This window comes from Myotis lucifugus, unplaced genomic scaffold (assembly GCF_000147115.1).
Source record: "Myotis lucifugus unplaced genomic scaffold, Myoluc2.0 scaffold_58, whole genome shotgun sequence".
Classification (NCBI taxonomy): Eukaryota; Metazoa; Chordata; class Mammalia; order Chiroptera; family Vespertilionidae; genus Myotis; species Myotis lucifugus.
Genome location: NW_005871106.1, coordinates 2,163,167 through 2,180,020, shown reverse-complemented (window position 1 = coordinate 2,180,020; position 16,854 = coordinate 2,163,167).

The window sequence follows — 16,854 nt, the reverse complement described above, 5'->3', positions numbered from 1 at the left end:
GCTATTACTGCTTTTACTACTACTACTAAAGAAACACCTAACGTGCGGCTATCTTTTAATAATACTCATTTTGTTTTCTAGAATTGAAATCATTGAGCCACTGGGAAAGTGTTTCTCCAGGCAAAAGGATGCTAGCTAAATTATCCTGTGAGTGTAGAGGTGGAGAAACTGCTTTTAACAAGAGGTGGGGGAGAGGAGAATGTGCATTTGAATTGACCTTGAAGAGTGATTATAGATCTGGTTATGTGGATATTGAAGACAAGGCTTTGTTGAATTTGCCATAAAGATTCAGTAACTTACCGTTCAGGACCCTTCTAAATTACTTACTGTAGCCTGAAAGACAGGATGGAATTTCCCAAGATGCCTGAGTCCCTGAGCGAATTCTCTTCCACAAGAAGTCTAATGAGTGAGTCATACATTTAATTATTCCAAGGGCACTGCTCGGTCATTGGCTCTCAGAACCACGCACGTGGCCCAGCCTGGATTCTCTCGGTTCTGTTTGTTTTTGGTGTGTGAGATTAATGCGTTTCCCATTTCCTTCTTTCTGCTTTCATTCCTCGGGGGACTTAAACCAAAATGCCTCCTTCACTTTTCAAACTAGGATTGAGTAAATTTAGCACTTCAGATGGTAAAACAAATGGCAACAGCAAAACCACAAAGCCAATCTCTCAGGAGCAAAATATTAGACTTTGAGCTCCCCGGAGGGTAGGCCATCGCAGGGGGAGGGGCAGCCCAGCTCTGCCACCTCCTCTGTGGCCACTGGTACATTCATGATGGCTCTCACAAGTAAATGTGAGGATGCATGTCTCCCCAGCTTAAAAATAACCAGCGGAGGCCGGCGACTAATTCTGGGAAGCTGATTGGGGCTGCATTTGGCCTCCTTCCAACTTCTCCTCCACTCTGGCCGGCAGAGCCTTTGGTGTATGGGCTCAGGCCTGCTCAGGCCACCACCTCCCTCTCGCCCTCATCTGCTGTTCTTGTCAGTGTCACCAGAAGGATGCATTTAATTTTAAAAAACAACCAACAAGTCTGGGAGCACAGCAAAACCTTGATGAAGATAAATGTTTGGGCAACGGGGAATTTCCATTAATTCCATGTTCTAGGTAACTGAGGGCTAAGTAAGAAGTCCCCTTGCTTCGATCACTGTGATTGAAACATTTCTAAAATGAACTACTCCATTCTCCTGTCTTTAACGTACAGAAGAGTAACACAGTGGAATCTTTCTCTGAGGAGAGAAAGTTCAACAGTAACTTTTGGCTCTCATTCCTGAATGCCAATTAAAAGATTATTCACAGAGATGTAGTAGATATAGGGGCTGGACTGGGTGGGAACAAACCCTGATCCACTCCTGGAGCTGAGATTTAGAAATGTCTGTTTCCTTTTCATAGTTTGCTGTTGCAGGTATAAAAGGAGTCTGAGGGTCTTATTAGTTGGAGCCCAGACAATTGGAGTTTTTGCTTTCCATTTAGAATCTTAGTGAAAAGCTGTTAATTTCCTAGTTAAACTTGGACTGTTGTTCAGGTTTTTGAGTCCATAGATTCATGCTCTTTTGTAGATGAAAGTACCTCATAAAAATAATAAATGTCGTCCAGGGAGTATTAAGTATAATTTTTGTGCAACATTGATTCATATTGTACATCAGGGGACATTCTGGCTTGTTAAACATTCATGCATTTTTTAAAAGCAAATAACCTTAATTTATTGAGTGTGCAACAAAAACTTCTGTTTGGGAGAGACAGCATCATATAATGGATTAAGTCAGACAGATCTGAATGAAATTGCAGCTCTGCCCCTGCTGTGTGACCATGGAAAAGCTACTTAACCTCTCTGAGCCTCAACTTCCTCATCTGAAAAATGAAGACAAAAATTAAATAAGTGGAGATTAAATAAGAGAATATGTGTCGGCACCTGGTGCCTAGAAGTTGATGAACAAAAGTCAGATCTCCCCCCATGAAAAATGAATTGTATGTATATTGTATTGACAAAAACCAAATGACCTTTCTATTTGTCCTAGAACTGTGACCTTGCTTGCTCAGGCCATACCTGCTGCAGATTCTATTTGTGATGGTTAATTGTATGTGTCACCTCAATTGGACCAAGCGATGCCTAGATATAGTTAAACATTATTTCTAGGTGTGTCTGGGAGGGTGTTTCTGGTTGAGATTAGCATTTGAATCGAGGACTCAATGGGGCAGATTGCTATCCCCAGGGTGGGTGGGCATCATCCTGTCCCAGAACAGAACAAAAGGTGGAAGAGGGAGAATTAATCCCTTCTCTGCCTGCCTGCTGAGCTGGGACATAGGTCTTCTCCTGTCCTTGGACAGGAATATACACCGTCAGCTCCCCTGGTTCTCAGGCCTTCAGATTCAGACTGAACCACATGGCTCTCCTGGGCTCCAGTTTGCAGCCAGCAGATGTGGGTGCAGAATATCAGCCCCCATAATCCCATGAGGCAATTCCTTATAATAAATCTCCATATATATCTCCTGTTGGTTCTGTTTCTCTGGAGAACCCTGACTAATACACCATTTAGAGAAGCAAACTCCACCAACTGATCTGGATTAGAACTACTGGTTTCAGAAAACGTTAGCCTTCCATACGCCCCCACCCCGTCCACAGCCCTTACCCTGGTTCTTTTAAGCAAAGGGGAGACCACTGCTTCAGATTGTCCAGTGTGGGAGTTTTCAAGGTAATTTCACACAGTAATCTCACTTTTTTTTTTTTTAGTTATCTCCCACAGTGGCAAAACCAATTTCAGTGTGATATTAGAAACTGAAATCTGTGTTCACACACGTTAAAAATACATAAGCAACATAGTGGTGGCATTTTTCTTGCAGGTCTTCAAGACAAGTTAACTTACCATCAGGCTGAGTTGATATCTGACTACAAAGAGACATGAGGCCACACCGCTTTGTAAACATGAGGCCTTGGGCCTCAGCCAGAGCCCCGAGCCCCAAGTTCAGCAGGAAGGTAGAGGTGTTCTTTGAGGCTCCTGCTGCCTCTCCCCTCGGCGGCCCCCAGAGCTAAGAGCACAAGCTGAATCCTGGTGTGGCACCATCTTAGGTGCGAGAATGTATTTATTTCACTCTTTTCATCTGTGAATGGAAAATAAAAATACCTACTTGGTAAAGTTTTTGCAATAGTTAAAGTAAGTATGTTTAATAGGCATAGAGGAGGCCTTCCAAAAACGGCAAGCATTTTCTGCAAGCACAGGGAGTAGACACAGGAAACAGAATATGAACTAACTTTTAAAAGCTGGACTTGACAAGGATGTGGAACAACTGGAATTATCATGCATTGCTGGTGGCATGTAGAATGGTAATACCATTTTGGAAAACTCTTTGGCAGTTTCTAATAAAGTTAATCACACACTTACCCATATGACCCAAACACTCCTAGGTATGTATTCAAGAGAAAGGAGGGTATATGTCCCCAAAAAACACTTGTACAAGAAGGTTCACATCTGTTTTATTCATAATAGCCAAAACTTAAAAACAAAATGTTTATCAAGTTGTGAATGGATAAACAAATTATGGTATATCCATACAATGGAATACTACTCAACTATAAAAAAGAAGGAATTATTGATACATGCAACAATATGAATGAATCTAAAAAATGTTATGTTAAACAGAAGAAGCCAGACACACGATAATATATACTGTACTAGAGGCCTGATGCACAAAATCCGTACAAGGGGCTTGGCCCTTGCAGCCCTGGCTTTGTCCAGAAGGTCGTCTGGACAGACATCTGGATGGTCGTTCTGCTGTTCAGTCTAATTAGCATATTGGCTCTTTATTATATAGGATAATCTCAAAGCTCAATAATATTGGTGATAGATGGCAAAATAATGGTTACTTGGGAGGGTGGAGTGGTGGTATTGACAGGAAAGAGACCTAAAAGAATTATCTGAGATGGTGGATATATCTTAAATATTGATCGGGTTGATGACTAAACAGATAGGTGCAAAATCATCAAGCAGTATTAAGATATGATAGGCCATATTTGTAAATCACACCTTAAAATAGATTTGATTCCCTTTGGCACTGAATACCTTGAACAAGCACTGTCAAGCCATCAGCACGGTAATTTCCAGGAGTCAGAGAAGCCTAAATACCTCCCGCATCCCCTCCATGGCTTCTCTGTAGACACACGTGTAGGCACTTCATGCCTAACATCATGTATCTCTAGCAATTCAGCCGATACTGGTCATGTTTTTGCCACATAGTGAGATACAGAAGGAAAACAATAACTGCTTTTCCTTCTGGATATTATAATGTGGTTACAGGAAGTCCTAATTTGGTGTTGAGGAAGGGATTAGAAATATATATTTGTAGGTGCCTATTTTGGTGCAGCTGGCCTTTTACGGACACAGGAGGAATTCTCCTTGTGTCACTCGGGCCAGGAAGCTGCCACCCCCAGGGGAGTCTAATTCCAGACCCAACCTGCGGGGAGGGCTGCGAGTCCTCCTGCCCCGAATCCCCAAACCGGGACTTGGGCAAGTTTTCTTTCCTAACCCGTCATTTTACTCTTTCATTTGCCTTCAAAAAGTTTGAAAACATGTTTATAAATTACTTATTTCTGTGGAACCTATTAAATTAAAAGTCTCCTTTTGTTATATAACAGATTAAAATTTGAGTAATTTCATGGTCTGCAAAGACAATGAAATGTTTATTTAATTCAGTACGGCGTGCTATAATGTGTGTTCATAAAGCAAAGCATATTTACTAGGAGCAAGGAATTACTATCTTCAGGCAGATGGTGGCAGTGAAGAGGGTGCTGGGGGGCCGCTGCCCACCACCATGAGGCCACCTACTACTGCCCACGTGCTCTGGGCGACGGGCAGAACAATCCCTGGCTTGGAGGACTGGGTAAGCTCTAAGAGGGCAGGCACTTTTAGGATCAGAATCCTCCAGCATTGAATTTAGCGCAACGTGTGGGCGGATACACATTTCACAGCTACGCCCATGGGATAGTGATTATTTATAACGTCTACTGATTCCGAAGGGCCTACTGGACGCTGAGAATTGCACTGTTCACTTTATAGACATACGGTTTTATTTAATCCTTACAACAACCCTGTGAAATCCAAGTCACTGGTTTAGGAACTAATATTTGGTGAACACTTAGGACGTCTAAGGCATTTAATTCTTGCAACAATTCCATGAAGAGGGGACGAGTATTCTCCCACTTTTACTGATGAGAAATTTGAGGTTTAAGAGGCCATGCAACTTGTCTGAAGTCACACAGCCTTCAGCTCAGAAGCCTGATCACACTGAGTTCAGTCTATGATGGTCTTCTGAGTGCCTCAGCCCACTCAGACTAGGTGTGCGCCAAGGTGGGCGACAGGGGAGAGGAGCGAGCTGGGACTGCACGGAGGCCACTTTCCCTGGGTGAGGGCACAGCCATGGCTGGAGGAATCTGACCAACCACGGAGCCGGGCACTGGAGAAAGAGAAAAGGGGGTAGCTCAGCAAGCCCAGTACCTGTGTGGGTGCCCATGTGTGTGTGTACATGTGTTCACACGCTGTGATGTGGTAATGACTGTGGAGGTGGTGATGTGCATGGGGGGAAGCGTGTTGGGAGGGCTCCATGGTTTCTGTCCTAATTTTGGAAACAGGTGTCCTGTTTCCATGGTGGCCAGTCGCTAATGGAAAAGTCTAGAGCCTGAAAGTGGCTTTCTTTCCTAGAGAATTAAAGTGCTTGGGCACAAAAAAACAAAACCTGGCCCTATGTTCCCAACCACACAGGAAAGTTTTAACATGGCTATTCGTTCTGAAATTTTAATATTCTGTCTGAAATTATTAGAAATTATTGTGTACATACGTTATTTCCCCAAATGGGATATGTTACTAGCAGGCCTGTGTGGTAATGCCTGTCAGTGACCTGCCCAAGGCCCTACTGGTTCCAGGCTCCTCTGACCACACCCAGGCATCAACTCTTGACCTTTGTTGCTGTCCTCTGACCCACGCCTGCCTGCCTGGACCCCAGTGCTGGGCAAGTACAGCCTACAGACAATGGCTGACAGGGGTGACACCCAGGTCCCCCAGTTGGGAGAAAATGAAGCACAGGAGGAAGACTGTGCCTTAGTCACTGACCAGTCAGAGTAAGAGCTGCACCTCAGGAGCTTCCTGGAAAAGTCTGAAACCTGCCTCAGGTAAAACCTTTTCCCCTGACTTGGCTGACCCTAGGCAAGCAGTGGAACAGCAATTTTATTTTTTATTTTTAAAGATTTTTATTGATTTTTAGAGAAGAAGAAAGAGAGAGAGAGAAAGACATCGATCAGCTGCCTCCTGCACACCCTCTACCAGGGATGGAGCATGAAACCCGGGCATGTGCCCTGACTGGGAATCGAACTGGCAATCTTGCGGTGCATGTGATGATGCCCAACCAACAGAGCCGCACCGACTAGGGTGGAACTACAATTTTAGATAGTGCACCGAAGTAGAAAGTCTCTCCAAATACTGCACTTGATTTAACAAGGTTTTGTCTTTGCTTAGGATTAAATAGCCGAGAGGTGAAGTCTATGTTGTTTACAGTTTCCCTCCCTAGGTACCAAGATCTTTCAGTTCTAAACAATGATGACCCTGTCAATCAGGCGTGACTCAGTGCTTGATATGAGAAGTGATCCAAACAGAGGCCCCTCTGTGAGGCAGCAGGCCCCTGTGGCTGAGGGAGACCAAGTGCTGAGGACTGTACTGAGCCCCAGCCTCCTGGCGGCACTCCTGAGGTTCCCGCTGCCCACTTCCCACCTGCTCCCTCCTTCCCTGCCTCAGATCATCCCATCACAGCAGGAAGAAGGCGTCAGAACAGATGGTTAGGGCAGGTTTCAGAGGTTGAGGAGGGCTGAAAGAAGAGTCCAGAAGTGACCGAGATGTTTGAGAAAGAGGTGAGGCCATAGGGATGCCAGTAGGTAGCAAAGCTACCCCATGAACACTGGGATTAACTGCAAAGCTTTGTTCTCACACAAGCAGTGGATCCCTCTTAAAGGGTGCTGTTCTAAAAGGGAAAAATCAATGGAACCCGCAGAGAGCTTTCTCAGCTCTAGTGGGTACAGCTGTGCTCACTGCCCCCAGCATCGCCACGTTTGAGTGACTGGCCGTATGGAACACTCACGGCTGGGTGATGTTGGGCACGGCACCTTCCTCTCTGGACCTTGGCGTTGGGACCAGCAGTTCTCAGCATGTTCTTTCAGATCTATAATTTTTCACTGCCACCGTCTCTACCACAGGGCCTGCTTCCTAAGCCGACGGGGCCGGAGAACTCCCGGTTGCAGAGGTCGAGGCCAGCAGCCCTTGGCCAGTTAGAGAGCCAGGCACTGTGGCTGCAGTTCTCTTTCTCTGTCACACTGCTCTGCTTTAATCTCCACTGGCCTCGGACCAAGTTCTGAGCGCCATCCTTCTGGGATGACCTCCTGATCCCGGGTCTCAGGTGTCTCATAGCCATCAGGGTTCATTAGTGACACGATCTGCCCAGGGGATAGCTGCTCATCCAAACACCGCTCCCCCTGGGACCAGGAGGTCAGTGATGAACAAACCCTGGCCCGTGCTAATGGGCTGATGGGAGGGAGCATTTTGCCTTTGGCCTTCCAACTACAGAGTCCCACATCTGAGAGCTGGCCCATCAGCCACGCTAATGGAAGGCCACTTCTTGGGTAAGGGCTGCAAAACACGTGGGACAGGCAGCCTTGTACCTGGCCTCTTTGCCAGCAAAGCGAGCACTGCTAATACTCCTTGTATATGGTTTCCAAGAGTTGCCTGGTTCCCGGGCCTATTGCAGGAGGGCGGTCCAGGCTGGTTAAGTGGAAGCATGTCACTCTCCTGGCTTTTGTCAGGTTGCCAGGGAGGCCACCAAAACCCTCAGATGCGACCTCTGTGTCTTCTTTCCCAGCCCCTCGTTTGTGAAAGTGTGCCCCTCCCAACTCTGTGATCTGCAGGCGGAACAGCTTTGGAGGCCTTTGGACTCTCCACTGCTCTGTGTTAACTGAAGGTGTGTCTACTCTGCAGGGTCAAGGGCTGCCCGAGCCACTGAGCCTCCCGTGTCCCTTTGCCTTCAGAGCAGGTCCAGGGCAGGGCTGCGGAAAACTGCCCGTAATTATAACCTTTTCACACGAACTGTCACCCACTCGCTGTTCTACATTCTGAGGCTCTTTGCTCAGATGCTATGTTTTACCCAGTGTCTGCAGCCAGGAATGTGTCTATCAGACAAGACATTTAGAAAACAATTGACATTCAACTGTTGTGGCCTTGAGAACCGGAAGCAGCTGCACACATGAAGAGGAATACCCAAGCAAATCTGCCCTAAAAGGCGGGTAAAGCAGGCGTTCCCCTTGTTAGACTAGTACTAATGACATAACAATATTCAAATTTTACATGCTTGATAGCCCCCATCTGCACAGCTGCAGAAATCCAGGGGGGATGTCCATCCACAGCCACCACCATTCACCCTCATCAGACTTTCAAACTTCCCTCGGGTTTTTGGAAGGGAATTCCCAAGAGGATTCTCAGATATTCAGAAAAAAAAAAGGTCAATACCTTTCCATTCTTATGTTTTTATTGTTCTCCTCATCCCCTAAATTAGTTCAGCAGCTACTTTCCCATTGCCCTGGGCATGGCGGCCTCCATGACAAGTATTCTGCACTGCCCAGGGAATTTCCTCTGATGCCCTCAAAGCCATAAAATAGCCAGGGAAGGCTCTGCTCTATCTGGGCCTTCCTCCGCCAGAGGAGGGTGCCCTGTTCTGTTAAGAAATGGGGACCATCAGATTTCCATGCTCATAAAGCATCTGAGGCAGGCTTTCTTCCCAGGGTCACTGCTAGAGAAACAGGAGAAGCTAGAGGAAAGTATGGACTCCAGGAACTTTTAAAAAGTGAGAAAAAAAACCCCGAGGTAACTGAAGATTATTTTAAACTGATGTATATGGAGGGCAGGTAACTGGAGGGAACAGTGAGGCAACGTACTTAAGGAAGAATTAGGTTCTACTCTGACTTCTTCCTTGAGATGTCCTCACACAATCCTTGCCTGTCCTCCAACAAGTCAGCAGCAACAGTCGAGGTCACTGGCATCAACAGGGCATGGAGACAATTTGATAAAAAAGAGAAAACATAGAAAACGACAATGTCCATTATAATCCACAACTAGAATTCTAGACAATAGTAACATGATGGGAGAGAGGACTGGAGGAATGAGGGGACCGGGTGGATACAAGAACATGCAGAAATACTTACTAGTTAGTGAGAATATAAAGATATTGTTAAGTTAAAAAAATCAATAGGGGTTAATAATTATGAACACTTTTAGATTAAAGACACATAAGGACAAAAATAGAATGTTTAGCGTTTAAACAATCAGAAGAAAACACAATCTGCCTAAATGAAAACAGGAAAGGAGAAAACAAAACCAAGAAAAGAGAGGGGTGGGGGGAGGGAGAAAATAAAAATGGAGTACATGAAGTAGAATGGCAGAAATACTTCCTAATATTATAGTAATCAATAAATATAAATAGGTTAGACTTACATATTAAAGAACAGAAGTTTTCAGGTTAAAATTTAACAAAAACAAAACAGTGCATTGTCTGCAAGAGGACACTTAAAACAAGAGACACAGAAAAATGATGGAAAGACTTACTCTCTCCCTCCCCCCTACATTTTTCATAGTGAATAGACTACCTTCTTCAAATAAATCATAAAATGCTTCAAAAAATGTTGAAACAGGTAAATTTGAAGTAAAAAAAAGTATTAACTATCAGACAATAGGAAATATAAATAAAAAACATCCAAAGATTTGTCTGGTAAGTGAAACAATAGAACAAGAAGACGTAACACTCATATACACATATACCTTAAATGTACCCTCAAACTATATCAGGTAACAGTAATAGAACATCAGGAAGAAATAGATAAAGCCAGAATTTTAGTTTTCAGTGGAGGCAGAAACACTACTTAAAAAGATATTGGCCAAAAATTTCCAAAATTATAAAAACATCAAACTACAAATTCAAGAAGCTCTAAGAACCCTCAGAATACACCCAAAAACATATCTCACGTAAAATGCTGAAAACAAAGATCAAGAAAAAAATCTTTAAACCAGCTAGAAGAAAAAACATATTATCTTCAAAAGAATGACAGTAAAGCCAATCCCTCACTTCTTCGTGGGAATGAAGGAAGCCAGGAGAAAAGGCAACGTCATCATAAAGTGCTGAAAGAAACAGCTGCCCTTCTAGGATACTCTGCTCAGTGGAAATCTCCAACCCAGATTAAAAGAAAAATAGACAAAATATTTAAGCTTTCACAGCAGAATATACCTAAATGGTCAACAAGCAATATATATATATATAAATGTTCTATATCATTGGTTATCAAGAAAATGGAAATTAAGACCACAGAGAGATATGACTCCATACTGACAGAATGGCTAATTATCTTTTCTTTCTTGTCAAATTTATGTGTGTTGAGGTTGTAGAACAACTGAAACTCTCATTAATTTTTGGTGGAAATACAAAATGATACAACCACTTTAGAAAAAGTTCTGGCAGGTGTTTTTTAAACATAAAATTAACTACACACCCATATTCCAGCAATTCCATTGTTAGAGAAATGAAAACATGTGTTCACCAAAAAACTAAGGGAAGAATGTTCATAACAGCTTTATTCATCAAAACTGAAAACAGCCTGTGTCCATTAACAAGAGAATGAAAAAACAAGCTGGTAAATTCATACAATGGAATGCAGCTCTGCAACAATGAATAACTAATTGTTACTGGTACTTGTAACATCATGAATGAATCTCAAAATAATTAAGTTGTGTGAAAGAAGCGTTATACAAAAGAGTACACACTGTATGAATCCATCATTATGATTTTTTTCACTGTGGATAAATATAGCCCATTTGAAGGTTCAAATAAATGAAGTCATAAAAAAACTATAAATAAGTTGAACTCTATTTAAAGATATGCATACTAAAATTCTTCTGGGGAAGTTACTGTTGTCTACAATTTTCTCTAAAGCACACGCAAAATGAGATAGAGTAATACATAGACAGAAGGATGGATAGATCGATAGGTATGTGATAAAATAAGTAAAATAAAATGTTGATGATAGGGTCTAGGTGGTGATGTAGAAGTGTTCTCTATAAAATTTTAAAACTGTTCTGTATGTCTGAACAGTTTATAATGAAACAGTGGACAAAAATACATTAGGCCCTTATGGAGAATATTGTTAGACTTTACTAAAAACCATAGAAGATTCTGTTACTAAATTATAATATTGGTATAAGAACAGACACATTGGCCAAAAAGAGAGCTTAGAAACAGATCCACATAGATCACAGTGGTCGCATCCAGGACGCTGTGGCCTCTTGTGTCAGCCGCGGGAGGATGAGGAGTTGTTTAGTGGGTGGTGGTTGGAGACTGGTTCACTAAATGGGGAGAATGAGAACAAAATCCCTCCCTTACACCACATACAAGTGAATAACAGATGGATTACATGAGAAACTTAAAAACTGTACTAATAATAGAAGACCATGCAGTAAACTGTTTTGTGATGTAAGGGCAGGGAAGGACTTCTTACACTTCAAAGCTCCAAAGGACTCTTCATTTCCCCATTTTCCTGCTTGGCCCAGGCCCACCACTGACTTCTCCCTCTCACATCAGCTCCTGAAAGCAGGCACCTGAGACTCAGATGCCCATCGTTTTAATAATCAGACAAAATTGCAGCTTTTTAAAAAAATATGTTTTTATTGATTTCATAGAGGAAGGAAGAGGGAGAGATAGAAACATCAATGATGAGAGAGAATCATTGATCGGCTGCCTCCTGCACACCCCCTACTGGGGATCAAGCCTGCAACCCGGGCATGTGCCCTTGACCGGCATGGAGCCTGGGACCCTTCAGTCCACAGGCCGATACTCTATCTACTGAGTCAAACCAGCAAGGGCCAAAATTGCAGCTTTTAATCAGCTAGAACACCCTGCTATATCATGTATACATATATATTTTAAATCAAGTAATAACATTATATGAAAATCATAATCTTATATTAAAAAGCCATGGAAGAGCAAACACCCAATGTAAACAACAGAAAGAACAGACCAGTTTTGGTGGTAAGATTATGTATATGTTGTTAGTTGTGGGGTTTTGTTTTACCTGTGTGCTTTTATATATTGGACAAATTTTCTGTAACAAACAGATAGTACCTTTATAATTAGGGGGAAATTTGTGTCCCCAAATAGGCCCTGTGAAATGGGAGTATTGCTTTGAATGTGTATATGACCACATTGCTCTAGATCAGGGGTGGGGGACCTATTTTCTGCCAAGGGCCATTTGGATATGTGTAACATCGTTTGCAGGCCAAACAAAATTATTAACTTAAAAATTAGCTGCTATATTTGGTCAAACATTTAATTAACTCATCCCTAATGCCTTGGCAAGGCCAGACCAAATGATTTCTTGAGCCTTATATGGCCCATGGGCTGGTTGTTCCTCACCCCTGCTCTGGAGAAAAAAGAAGGTATTGATAGGCTGAGCCTATACTGAACACTCTAGAACAGCGGTTCTCAACCTTCCTAATGCCGTGATCCTTTAATACAGTTCCTCATGTTGTGGTGACCCCCAACCATAAAATTATTTTCATTGCTACTTCATAACTGTAATTTGCTACTATTATGAATCGTAATGTAAACATCTGATATGCAGGGTGTATTTTCATTGTTACAAATTGACCATAATTAAAGCATAGTGATTAATCACAAAAACAATCTGTAAATATATATGTGTTTTCCGATGGTCTTAGGCGACCCTTGTGAAAGGGTCATTCGACCCCCAAAGGGTCGTGACCCACAGGTTGAGAACCGCTGCTCTAGAACATCATGCTGGACACTCAGTAAGTGTTAAATTGACATGATGATCCTGAAATCATATCTACTAGGACTGCAAAAGAATGCACCTGACTGAAAGAATGCACTTGTATTTTCAAAGTCCAGCAAACACACGGTGCACACACACACACACACACACCCTTCTGGATTCGGGAAAGTGTGTGCATCTGTTGTCCTGGTGATCCATTGATTCTGAGTGTCACAGGGGCTTCTGTTTTCACCAGCATCTCACTCAACCAGTTTGTTCCTAACTGGGGCAGAAGGAGTTCGGTCCACTCAGTTGAGAACATTCCTAAGATGTTCTCATTTTAGGAACATCTTAGACTACTTTTACAGGATGCTCCTCCTTAAATAAATATATTCATTTGTTTCTATTGAAAATATTAAGTGTCACAACTATTGATTGTCAACTCTAAGATTTCATGTTTTTGAAAGGTTCTTTTTATTGGCTGTGAAATCTGATGAGCAACTTCCAAATCAATGGCGATGTGGTTGTCATTGGTATAAAATATGCACCACGTGAAGGCTGAAGTTCACTATCAGTTCTGAGGTTCGGTGAAGGAAGACAAGTCTATACCCTGATGAGAACTGTTTATTAATGGCTTTGTTCTTTCCGTTTGGATTGCTATCCTTAGGACTCCACATTTGGACGTAGAGTCATATATGCAGAGAGAGAAGAGTACCAGAAGAAACAGAACTGGATCTACAACTTTGGAACAATTGGGCAAGACTGAGTATTTCTTTATATTAACCAAGCAGTTGTTTCTCATCTATTTTAAAACAACCACTGTACTAGACTCTGGCATTTTAGGAACATCTGTGATCTCCCTTTTATTTTCCCACCCTCCTCCTCCTTACGCCATCTCACTCTTCTTTTATTTCTTACCTTCTGCAATTATTTAACTAAGAAACTTCTAAGTGCATGACAATCTGCTACCTGTTTTCCTGCTTCACCTGTTCTGAGGTATAAAGAATGCTCCTTTCCCTGCTTCTGGAAAGTAGACTCTAGCTAAAGTGAGACACACAAAGTCAAACCCCAGGACTATACAAACCTGATGGCATTGTATTACGAAACAGAAGAGATGTTGCAAGACAGCAACATAAAATAGGCAAAAATGAAATAGATGGTCTGTAGACCAAAAAAGAGGAGATCATTTTTTGCATGAAGGGGCTTTTCACTCTCCAGCCAGTTAAACAAATGAGCATTATTGAGCAACTCTGAAGAGACGGAGACATTGTGTTTACTTGAAATGGATCACACTAAATGCTTAGAGGGGTTTACATCTTAGATGAAGCATGAAGGAAGGTTCCTTGCAAGGCGGAGGTGAGGAGGGAAGGCATGTAGTGTGGCTGGGGAAAGTGCATGGCAATCTGATGGAGAAAGAAGTTCCTGCAGCGAAGTGAGGGAGAAAGCCAGGTTATCCATCTGACTCTTTTGTCCCAGTGCATGTGACAGAATTTGGACAGGAGCCCAAATTATTGCACCAGAGCACACCTGGCAGGCAATGTTTTCAGAGTATTTGTCACTGGCTCCCTCCCTGGACCCAACTTATTCAGTCATCAGAAATAAGGAGGAAATAAATCTTAAAGAGGTCTGTGTCAGGGGCATGATGAATGAGGCCAAGTCTATTTCATTGGGTGACTATTGGACTCACAGTTTAAACAGATCTAATCACCGACTCAATGTTATAATATAATCATGTTTTCTATAATGTCCCCATAGTTGATGGAAATTTAACAAAATTAGCCAACAGGCGTATGCAACAATATATTTTCTCCATGACTGTACCTTAAACCTTTTATTCTAGGGATCCTAAGGGTAGTCTCTGGAAGCTATTAAGCAAACCCTGGCTGCCTAAAGTTTACTAAATCTCCCTGGTGTCCTACCTGACACATAAAATGTTGAATTTTTAAAATGAATTTTATAAGGCCATATAAAAATTAGCTGGAGACTTATTTAGAACTTTTATGGCTTTTAGGTAAACTGAAAAATCTGCAAGCATAAAAATACTATTGGAAGTGTTCTAAGTAAGTTACATAGGAACTAATGGATACCAACCAGTGTTAGAAGTCCATGTGGAAGAAGATGCAGCTACTTTGCAGAAACAGGACAGCACCATGAACTTGTCATTGGACAAAGGAAGCTAAGACCTTGTCCCAACCTGCACTGGCAAATCTTCCCTCATTTAATCAAATTCCTCAGAATTGTAATGGCAAATGCCTCACCCACAGGAGATCCTGCAACTACTCTATCGTGGTATCTTTCTACTGAATCTGGATACAACCTCAGAATCCTTCTCAACTAGTGCATCAACAGTCAGTACCTATTTACAAGCATTGTGATATGAGATGGAATCTATTTGCAATCCTGACAGATTCATACCTACACGATGTGCAGATAGTATATTGACAAAGTAAGACATGGAATGAAAGAACTCAACTCTCTGAAGATGGCATACCAAGCCTAGGGTCATTCACTTCTTCATTCATTCAACAGCTGACAAAGATCTACAGAGGACCTACTAGGTGGTGAGCATGTAGAAATGAAGAAGACTAGTACCTGCCCCCTTGAAGCTTATATTTTAACATTCTCAACATGTCATTCTCAACATACACATATAATTGCAAAGGAAATGATGTCCAATATTTAAGAGTAAAAATTGCACAATCTAGTGATGGGATGAAGGTGTGTTAGGAAGAATTATTAGGTTGAATCCTATAGAGTTGCCATCATTATAGATCAAGAATGGTCAAATACCAGAGATGTCATACAGCCCACATTATTATTTAATGAAACGGCCAGGAATTGCCCTTCTGAGGGGAGAGCACTTGAGCTGATTCCCCAGCAGTAGGAAGGTGTGGGCATGCAAATACCTGCAATGGAGCTCTCCAGGCAAGAGAAGACAAGTGTGAAGGTGCCCAAGCAGGAATACCTGGGATAGAGGGATGGAAGGGCCAAATGGGTGAGTCACAGTGAACCAAAGAGAGATGACTAAGAGGCATGGTTGAGCAGATGGACAGAGGCTGAGGCAAGAAGTCCAAGGACTTAACGAAGGAGTATGGACTTTCTTCTAGTTGCAATGGCGGTTTTTAGCAGGGGAGTCATGTGGTCTAATAAAAGCAGATTTCAAAAGATTGCTCTGGCTGCTGTATGGGACATAGGTAAGAAAGGGTGAAAGCGGGAAGGCAGTTCAGGAAGACATTGCAGTAGTCCAGGCAAGGGACAGCAGTGGCTGGACTAGGAAGGCAGCCAAGAGGCAGGTCAGCCTGGCTGCGTTCCAGGTACATTTTGAAGTAGAGCCGACCAACCTCATGATAGTAATTATAGCGACAGTACTAACCATAAGCAAAGCCACCAATGATAATTGTTACATACTTGCTATGTGCCAGGCCTGTTGCTAAGCATTTTGCACACATTCTTTATTTCAATTCACACAAAAAGGCTATAAAGTAGATGCTATTATTGTCCACACTCTGCAGATGAGAAAACAACTCAAAAAAAGTGAAATAGCTTATTCAAGAGCCTGTGGTCGCTAAGTGGTAGAACTGGGATTCAAAATACATGGGTCTGATTCCCAAGGCAGAGCTCCATGCAAGTTCTGGAGTCCACAGAGGGTGAACATATATGACGGATGCATAAGTGAGGAGAATGAGGTCAGGGAAGTTTCCATAGAAGGCATTCTAGAAGTGAAGAAGGGATGGAGGAAAGGATAGGAGAGATGGAAAATAAAGTAAGATCTTTAGTCAATGATAGCTAACTAAGCACCAATATGTTTCTTTTCTTAACTGACCCTTTCCCACCCTATAATCATGCACTGATTTGCCAATCAAGTGAGTATATCCTTCATTCAGATCCAGCCTCTTACTGTGTCCTCAGCTGGACCATTTCTATAAGGCTATAACGCTTATACCCAAACATGATGTGGAGTCTTCCCCAGTTTCATCGGTTTTCAGGAAGCCAGAATGTCACTGGCACCGATCCCTC